Genomic DNA, 10,731 nt, shown 5'->3' with positions numbered 1-10,731 from the left:
ACATCTATATCTGTTCAAATATACAGTGTGTTTTCTTTTGTACTGGACTCCTTTTGCTCAATATTTTGTGATGTTCATCCATGTGGCTGCATAGTTCATTCCTTTTCATTCTATACAGTATGCCATTGCACAAATATGACATTTTTAATCCATTTTACCTTGATGTGCCTTTGAATCAATGCCACTACATGTAATTTATATGTATTTTTGAGATGCATGTGTATACATTTCTATTGGGTATATACCTAGAAATGTAATTTCTGGGTTTTCAGAAATAAGTATATTCAACCCCAATAGAATATGCCAAACTTCTGTTTTCCCCAAAATGGATGAACATATTTGTATTGCCACCAGGAGTGTGTGAAAGTTCTCACTGCTTTGCATCTCCATCAATATTTGCGCTAGTAAAGACTTTCTAATTGTGGTCATTCTGATAGAAATATAGTGAGTTCTCATTTCAGTTTAATTTGTATCTCCCAGATTACAGGCAAACATAAGCACAGTTTCACTTGTTGGTTGACTATTTAAATAATCTATTTTGTGAAATGCCTGGTCAAGCTTCTTGCCCATTTTTCTATTGAGTTCTTTTTTTCTATTAATTTAAGCAACTTTGTATCTCTTCTGGGTATGAGTGCATTATGGTTATATTTATTGCAAATAACTTCTTTTAGGTTTTAGCTGGCCTTTTTCACTTGCTTAATGATGTCTTTCAATTTTTATTGATATAATTCAATAGAACAATTTTGTTTTGTTTTGTGTTTTGTTTTTTGTTTTTTTGTTTGTTTTTGCTGGTTAGTGATGATGGGTGTCTGGTTTATTAAGATATCCACCCTGAGATCTATACCTTTATCTACTCTAAAATCATAAAGGTATTTGTCTATGCTATCTTATAGAAGTTTCCTTGTTTTAAATTTCATATTTAGGTACACAATACAAATAGAATTGATTTTCTGTGTGCAATACAAATTGTGCGTCATTTCATTTTCATGATATCCAACTAACCCAGCACCATTTACTGAAAAGATATTGTTCTACAAAATAACCAAGGCTTCAAGTCAAGTGACCATATTTGCATGAGTTAGTTTTTTGACTTCCTGTGTTTTCTCATTATTTCATTATGAAAATTTTCAAACATGCTGAAAAGTTAAAAACAATTGTTTGTCAAACACCCATATGCTCACCTCCTAGATTCTACAATTAACATTTTGTTATGGTTGCTTTATTATATGTTATCCGTCTATCTATTCCTCTGGCCATCTATGAATTCATTTTTTTTTTTTTTTTTTTTTGTCTTTTGTCTTTTCGTCTTTTGTTGTTGTTGTTGCTATTTCTTGGGCCGCTCCCACGGCATATGGAGGTTCCCAGGCTAGGGGTTGAATCAGAGCTGTAGCCACCAGCCTACGCCAGAGGCACAGCAACGCAGGATCCGAGCCGCGTCTGCAACCTACACCACAGCTCACGGCAACGCCGGATCGTTAACCCACTGAGCAAGGGCAGGGACCGAACCCGCAACCTCATGGTTCCTAGTCGGATTCGTTAACCACTGCGCCACGACGGGAACTCCTGAATTCATTTTTTAAAAGCATTTCAAAGTAAGTTATAACTCTCGGTACACTTCATTCCTAAACTCTCAAACATTTATATCATTAACCAGAATTCAATACATGATTATGGTTTTCTGGTTTGATTTGGGGGGATAAATTATACAAAGTGAGAAGTACGAAGGATAAGTATATTGTTTATTAATTGTTTATTAATTTTCGAGGTATGCTTACATAGATTAGCTTAGCCTATAATCCAAATTCATACAACTAAAATCATACAGTATATATTTGAGGAAAGTTTCTCATTAGTATATTATTTTAGAGATCCATCAATGTTGTTATATCCGTATGTGCTATGTTTCTTTTTTGCTGAGTAATATTAAAATGCATGAATAACATGTGAGAGTGTTTTTCTATTCAGCTATTAAGGAGCACTTGGTCTGTTTCCAGTGTTCAGCTACTAAGCTGCTATGAACATTCTTCTTAAAGTCATTTGGTGCGCATACACTTCCCTATTTCGTGGGTAAAACCTATAATATAAATGAAACCAGTACCTCACAGGGTAAACACATGTTTAGGTTTATCAAAACTTACAACTGGAACAGTGAGGAAGAGTTCTGGTTACTAGGCATCTTTGTCAACATTTAGTATTGTCAGGGTTTTGTTTATTTGCCTTTCAAAATTCTGCAGAATGTTGTAATTTCCAAAATGACTAATGATGTTGAAACCATTTCATGACATTATTGGCTATTTGCATATCATCTTTTATGAAGTGACTATTCTTTTGCCCATTTTTGAAATTTCAGTTTAACTTTTTATTACAGAGTTGTATGATATATATATATATATATATATATACACCCTATATATATCCTGTCTAAAAAACTTTTGAATATTTCCAAGTTGTGATCATATTGTCTTTCTATGTGTGTTTTAGAAACTTAAAGATTTATTTTTAATGCTAAAGTCTATGATCTATGTAAAATTAATTTTTGGGTAGGGTAGGTTGTAGATAGCAATTTTTTATTTAAAGCTATAAGTATTTTGAGATGATCTGATAAAAAGACTTTCAGTCCCCCACTGGATTACTTTAAAAATTTTTTGAGAACTAGTTGAAGATACAATTGAAAAATTATTTCTTGGAGTTCCCGTCCTGGCACAGCGAAAATGAATCTGGCTAAGAACCATGAGGTTTTGGGTTCGATCCCTGGCCTTGCTTAGTGGGTTAAAGAACCGATACTGCCGTGAGCTGTGGTGTAGGTCATAGACGGGCTTGGATCTGGTGTTGATGTGGCTTGGCCTAGGCCAGCGGCTACAGCTCTGATTGGACCCTAGCCTGGGAACCTCCATATGCCGCAGGTGTAGCACTGAAACGACAAAAAAAAAAAAAAAAAAAAAAAAAAAAAAAAGCCAAAAAGAAAAAGAAAACATATTTCTGAATTCTCTCTTCTATTCTATTGATCTACTGTCTATCTTTATGCCAATATCATTGTCTTGATTACAATATGATTATATTAAGTCTTAAAGTCCTGTAACTTTCTTTTCTCAAGATTGTTTAAACATTTTAAGTCCTTTGCATTTCCACACACACTTTTTAATCAAGCTATTTCTAAAATAATCTATGAGAATTATTATTATTTCATTGAGCTTATGGATCAATCTAAAGATTATTTAATGATCTAAAGATAATTCACATCTTAACAATATTGAGTCTTTCAATCCATAAACATGTTATACTTCTTAATATATTTATATCTTCTTTAATTTTTTCTAACAATGTTTTCATGTTTTCAACGCACAGGTCTTTTTGCTGTTACTGATGTTGTTAGTAGTTTTGGTATTTTATGTTGTATAAAGCTATCTAAAAATAATCAAAATTATTAAAATATAAATTACACATAACATACTTTTGCTAAGTTTTAAAATCATATGTCTTTTATAAATTATTAATTTTATGTTTTAGAAAAACTTTGTATTTACTGAAAAATTTAGCAGGTAGTACAGAGCATCTGATAAGACACTCCCCTCCATCCCACACATGGTTTGCTCTATTATTAGCATTTTGCATTAATGTGGTAAATTCATTACAAGTGATGAATCGGTATTAAGACAGTGTTCTTGTATCCATCACTACAGTGTCATATAGAAATAATTTCACTGCTCTAAATTCCCCTGTGCTCCACTTATTCATCCTTCCCTACTTTCTGCTGAACACTTCACAGCTACACACTTATTACTGCCCGTATAGTTTTGCATTTTTCAGAATATCTTACTCTTTTAAAGAGATGTTCTCTCCCCTTCCCCCCCACAGTTGGAAGACTGCAGAGACATGGAGTGGGTATTTACCTTCCCCAGGTTTGTTAGGCCGTGATAAAACCCAAAGTGCCAAAAGAGCTCGGCAAAATAGTTTTCCTTGAGGGCAGGCTTTGGTTAAGGTGAGCAGAACACTCTGGAGCATTTCAAAATGGTTACTTCCTCTCTTCCCTGATTCTTCCACTTCCGTCTCAAAAACACTAGGGATTTTCCTTTGATCTTCACTATTAGAACCTGGAGGGGTTTCTGGAGGAACTCAAGAAACTTTTTAACCTTCAAGCTTATCCACACTGAGCCTTCAGCAACTCATCAACTATAGTCTATGTTTTACTGGGCACTGGTTCCAGCAGCAGACATCTGTTCGTGAATGTGAGCTCCTGTGCTGGGAACTATGATTTTCTCTGTTTCCCTATCTTTCTCTGTTTGCCCTGTGAATTAAATTCTCTGATAAGAAGAGTTACCGATTTTTAGTTTGTTCAGCTTTTTTTGCTGTTGCTGGTGACTTCTCAGTTCTGCACATGTGAGATCAGAAACAGAAAGTCAGTGGGAATATCCATTTTTTTTCTTCCATTTTATTTCATCTGAGTGGGGTGGTTGACCCAAATTATACAGCCTAATATTATTTAAAGCAAAAATCTCTGCTTATTACCTACTTTAATCTTCATATCAATTCTGTGAATAGTTAATTAATGCATTATTCCTTGTTAGTTCTCATTAATACCTAGTTTCTAGGTCTTGCTCATATTTCTCCCTTATTACTGCAACCGAGCAGGGCCCCATGGGGCTCCTGGGCACAAAAAGCACTTCTGTGTCCCCCATTTGTTATTTTTGGAAATGGGCCTCATTCAGCCTCCATTGCCTTTCCTGAGTTCCAAGGGGTGGGTTCAGACAGCTGCTGATCAGGGAAGGAAGGGGATGTGAAGATAAGGGAGGAACAGTCAAGAAACAGTAGTACAGCCTTTGGGGAGGATCCTCGTTCCCTCTCAAGGGATACACATAATGATGAAGGCATTTTATACACCTAAGAGAAAAGTTTTGTTCCCTATGCTCTTTTAGGAATGAATACTTCAAAAGTGAACAGCTTGAAGTCCTTCGTTGTGCTCTCCCTTGTTTGACTATACCCTAAACACAATCATCTGTAAGCTAAAGATTAGGCACCATGAGCACAACTGCCTGGGGTTAAAGATTATTAGCTCATGATGTTTTTCAGGATTTTTTCTAGTTTGTTTTAATCTCTGATCAATATGCCCTCTTTGAAAGTACTGTTATTCTATTCAATAACCCAGAAGGCCACTACCAGGATCATGTCGAGATCTCCTGACATCAGCTTTGATGACTAAGAAGATTCCCCCAAAGAAAGAAGAATACATGTTCGCCCCAGTCCTGATTCTTAATCTGAAATCCTATTTTTCTCCTTTTTACTATAAAACATTTCACAATTCTTTCCAATGGAGGGCACAGTCTTTAAGGCATTAGCTGTCGTGGCCTCCTTTGCCTGTAAAACCAATAAAAGCTATTTTGTTCTCCTTCACCCCAAACTCTGTCCCTGTGTTTCTACTCAGCACTGGTGGATAGAGGCCAAGTTTCAGCAGCACTGGCTGGAATGCCTTTCTACATGCTAACTTCAGGAGTTTTTGTTTGTTTGTTTTTTTTTTTTTTTTTGACATATCTAAATTCTTCCCATGCCTTATAACCTATCTGAAACAGTATCTTTTCCAGGAAGTACTGACAGTATTATTTTCCCTCTAGAATTCTCTCAACATTTTATGTGCACTGTTCTTATGGTCCATATCACATTTTTTAATGTTTCAGTTATTTATGTATAGATAGATCACTATGTAGATTATATCTTCTCCCTGATTAATTTTCATTTACCTCCCAAAAACTAATTCAGTGCTTCACGACTAATAAAATATGCTTATTCACATTTAACACTTTATCCCACATCTTAAAAGTGAAATCTAATGAAGTCTAGCACTGATTCCAGGCATAGGTGACCAAATCAAGATTGAACAATCACAATTCAGAAATGTCTTCCCATAAATTACTATAAACTCATCTTCTGTGGTTTTAAATCTCAATTCCATGTGGTTATTATTAGCATGGCGTCAGGGAGGAAAAGATTTTTCTCTACCCTCCTAGGTTCTTCTGGCTGGTCTAAGAATGAAATTGACATGAGGTATAATGGGAAAAATCTAACTTTAATAACATGTAGAAATAGGAGAGACCGAGAAAACTGAATAATTCACCAAAATGACCAAAGCCCTAATACCTAAAATACCATCTTCAGCTAAAGACAGAAGAGGATGTTGGGATAGTGACTCGAGACTTCAAAGGGGAAGAAGGCAACTCACATGGAGATGTAAAAAGCAAATGCTTTGTAAACAAATGTTTTCCAGGTCATGCAGAGACAGTGGGACAGAGTAGACTCTGATCCTAGCTCATATTCTTCGTAGATACTTCTGGTAATAGCTCTGTTCCTGGAAAAGACCTTCTATCTACATTCTTTTAGGCAGTTAATAGGAAGATCAATGTTTCTTCCTGAGTCTTTTGGGACTTGATTATTTTTAGATCAAAATAATCCATATGTCAAAGACACATCTGTGGGTGGCAAATTTTACTCCCCTACAATGGTCTCAACTTACATTATACTTCATGTCAAATAACTAAATATATTTCTTTACCTGGAGCTTTTCTATTTCTCTGTAAGGTGCTCAAATTTAGCAATGTAGAGTTAGGAGGGCTATCTGGGAAACAGAGGAAGGAGATGAGATCAATAGTTAGCTGTGCCCCTGGGTAGAGATGGTAGTGGGTTTTCACAGGCGCTATGAGACAAAAGTCTCTATTGAGGAGTTCCTGTCGTGGCGCAGTGGTTAACAAATCCGACTAGGAACCATGAGGTTGCGGGTTCGGTCCCTGCCCTTGCTCAGTGGGTTAACGATCTGGCGTTGCTGTGAGCTGTGGTGTAGGTCGCAGACACGGCTGGGATCCTGCATTGCTGTGGCTCTGGCTTAGGCTGGGGGCTACAGCTCCGATTCGACCCCTAGCCTGGGAACCTCCATATGCCGTGGGAGCGGCCCAAAGAAATAGCAAAAAGACAAAAAAAAAAAAAAAAAAAAAGACTCTATCGATAGGAACAGGCAGGGGCAAAGTAAATGATGAAACAGTTTTAATCCCACTAAGGGGTTGCAAGCAAAGAGAAAAGTATGAGGGGACCCCTGTAAATTAATGATCACTCAAGAAACCAGGTATGCTTAACAACAAAACCAAGCAACAGAAACAGGAGACATGCCTCAAATAAAACAATGGTGGAATGAGACCCATATCCTGCCCATTGAAGTGAAGTAAGGAAGTTAATAATCCTTAAGAAGGGGCTTTTTAGGCATGTACTAAGACCAGAAATAAAGGGGAAAGTGGATGTTATAGCATAAGCTGAGATGACTTACCATATTTCAGTATATATTACTGCTGTTTGCTTTTTCCATAGTGCCATGACAGTTCTGGTTGGGCCATACAAAGTCAAAAATTCCCCCTTATGACCTACAGGAGGAGTTAATGATGGAAGACTTGAATAATGAGGAAGAAGATGGTCTTCTCCCACTCCCCACTTTTTTTTTGATTATAAAACTGTAGCCCATTAAATTCTTGTGGTGGCATTCTCTTGCCTGCCCACTTATATCTCTATAAGCATCCTATACTAATAAACTTTTTCCTTACCTGTCACCCTGTCACTCTGCCTTTGCTGAATTCTTTCTGCATTGCAACAGAAGAACCTATGTTCTACTAAGTCCTAAAATGCGTCCTGTGGTTTCACTGTGACTATCAAACTGGGAAGTATTGGAACAGGCAAAAGGAATGCATGTCTTTTAAGTCTGCACTGGAAAATCAGCAAGATGAAGCTATGGTTAAATGTATTTGTTCATAGAACCAATTTCTAAAAGATAACTTGAGGGACTAGTGGGCCAAATACATTTTGTGAAAAGCCTGTGTAGGCATTAAGCCTTCTCCTAGATCTCAGAAACTGGCTGCCTGCAAATCAGGATAAATATGGATAAGATGGTAAAAGTAGGAAATCATTTTTTTTACTATGTTGAAGGAAAACTAAGCTTTCCCAGAATGATGGGGAAAAACTTAGTTGCAATATAGTAATGGGAACATTTTTTTCTCAAAATGGAAACATCTATTAGAATTTGCATTAGTCATGCCCTCACTAGAATACTGTATCTACTTCTGGTTTTCACACCTTAAAAGAGATTTACAGAAATAGGAGAGGGTCAAGAAAAGTCGTAAAAGTAATTAAAGAATTAGAGATCAAGAACTTTGAGAAAAAGTCAAAGTTTCTATATCACTTAATAAAAATAATTTAATTCCACAAATACTTAGCACATATGACTCTCTACTCTCCATGATTGTGAGTATATTTTACACAAGAGAGGATATAAAAATGAGTTCTGCAGAGAACAAGTAGTTTTAGCATTTAGAAAAATAAATTTTTGCAGGTCAACTGTCTACCTCATCTTTTCATTGGAATACTGTTTCACTGGTAAGTTTTAGTTAAGAGCACAAATGGCCTTAGATAGAGCTGGTTCATGTCTCAGTTCTAAAATATTCTTATCGTAAGAATTTGGGTAAAATGTTATTAGTTTCTAGGTGTCTTGGTTTTCTCTATAAAGTGGGAGATATAGAGTAGCACGTAATTTAGTGGATTAAATGAGTATATGTATAATTTATGTGTACACATGTATACACAGTGCTTCCCTCTTCGCTGGCCCATAGTAAATACTTAATAACATGTATAATTTATATAATAAATAGTTGGAAACAGGACATATGAATATCAAATTCTGTGGGTTTATAAAGAAGTTGCTTTGAAATCTCTCTAGATACCAAAATGGAAGCAATTAATATGAATTAAGAGAAATGTCTAATATTATGGGGAAAAAGACCTATAATAATAATAATAGGTAATGATTATTGAGTACTTAATATGTGACACTTTGTATTAAATACTTTAAATGTACTGATTCATTCAATCTTTAGAAAAACTCCATGAAATGCATGCTTCTATTATGCCAATTTTACATGTGGGGAAGATTTCAGTAGATTCTTATACATCACACAGCTACTATGGGAAGAGCTAGGATTTGCAACCTGAGAGGTTTGACCCACTTATCCATTGTCAAGAATGGCAAGGTAAATGTACTTAAGAATTATTTTATACTGGGGTAGACAGATTACTGTCTTTTGTGCTTTAAATATGTTTATGTTTAAGTTGTGTGAGGGAGCACATTGACAAAGATATGAGAATTCTTTAGCATTTTAGGACACCAACATAATCATCATCCCTAATACACAGCTTAAAAACCAACACACACATGCACACACACACACACACTGAATATATTCTTAGCCTACTAACAATAATACAAAACTGTCACTTTCTGCACGAAGTGTGTATCTAGTCTGGGCCAGTTTGTTTTGGAGCTTTCTGTGTGTTGAGTATTTTCTTATCAATGCCAGCATTTTCTTACAGAATATTGATTGTCATGAAATCTGTATCCCAAAATGCAAAAATTGAAAAATACTTCATTTCCCAAACCTTATCCATGTATCCAGTGTTTGAGAATTTTAATACTGTACTGGAATTGATACCAATAAAGAACTAGGACATTTTTAAGAAAAAAAATTTTTTTAATGAATTACTTCTAATGTGGGTTGAATATAAACAAAATTATCAAAAATTATTAAAGTGGCTTATACATATTTTTTTAAAAAAGAAAAAAAGCTACATAAGTATTTCAAGCCTGAATGCATACATAAATACTCTCATCCCAAAATGTTAGTTCCGAAGACGTAGTGACAAATAGGTGGAATAGCACACCACAGAGACTAAACTCATCACGCCTGGTGTGATGCACAACTACAATTTCCCTGGTTGATCACATTATTTGGGCCGGAATGACAAACAGAAAGGTGAGCTAAAGCATATGAAGCAGACAAAGTTAGAGGCTTCTCTAGCTCTGAAGATATCAACCTTTTCTCAGATGCTACAGAAGTCATTTTAGACAGAAAAGGGAGAGCTTATAATTGACTTGTGGTCCACTAGACAAAAAAGGAAAATGGAAACGGTATCATACTTTATCTGTGTTTAAATGCTTTTTTGCTCTTCTGATATTTGATTTGTATGTATGGACTGGATGTACATTTACTTCAAGCTAGGTTGAAGTAAATGTAAACATTTTGCACATTTTATTTCTCTTGTGTTCTCATATATCTTAAGTGATTTAAACTCTTTGATCCTAAATGAATGATTTTTTTCTTTTATCTGCTTTTAGTATAATTAAGATAAACTGACTGCTTAATTTTTTAATATCTGGAGTTTTACTGCATTTTTGACATTAGCTGAAAAACATAATGAAATGAGCAAGAGGACCATATTCCCTTGGGAAAAAAATTACAGTTGGCTCTTGAACAACATGATTTTGAACTGCCTGGATCCCCTTAAACATGGATTTTTTTCCAATGATAAATACTACAGTACAGAGATCCATGATTGGTTTAATCTGAGGATGTGGACCCATGGATAGGGAGGAGTCAAGGATAGAGAGGGGAGGGCCACCTGTAAATTACATGGGGATTTTCCACTGTGTGGAGGGTTGTCACCCAGCATCCCCATGTGTGTGTTCAAGGGTCAACTGTATAAACCACTGTTAGTGATTATGATGCTAATCACTTTATTCTTAAAAATGTGAAATGTTTGAAAAGATGCTGGTCCTTCATTTCTGTTTTTTTAATGACTTAGTTTATTAATAGCAATGTCTCCTTCCCAAAATATTAAATGGATAATGAATAATCAGTGATCCACATTTACTCC

The sequence above is a fragment of the Sus scrofa genome, chromosome 15 (assembly GCF_054392235.1).
Source record: "Sus scrofa isolate SSC_HxYL_T2T_F1_AM1 chromosome 15, Sscrofa_HxYL_maternal_Yorkshire_Landrace_v2.0, whole genome shotgun sequence".
Classification (NCBI taxonomy): domain Eukaryota; kingdom Metazoa; phylum Chordata; class Mammalia; order Artiodactyla; family Suidae; genus Sus; species Sus scrofa.
Note: the sequence above shows the minus strand (reverse complement) of the source record.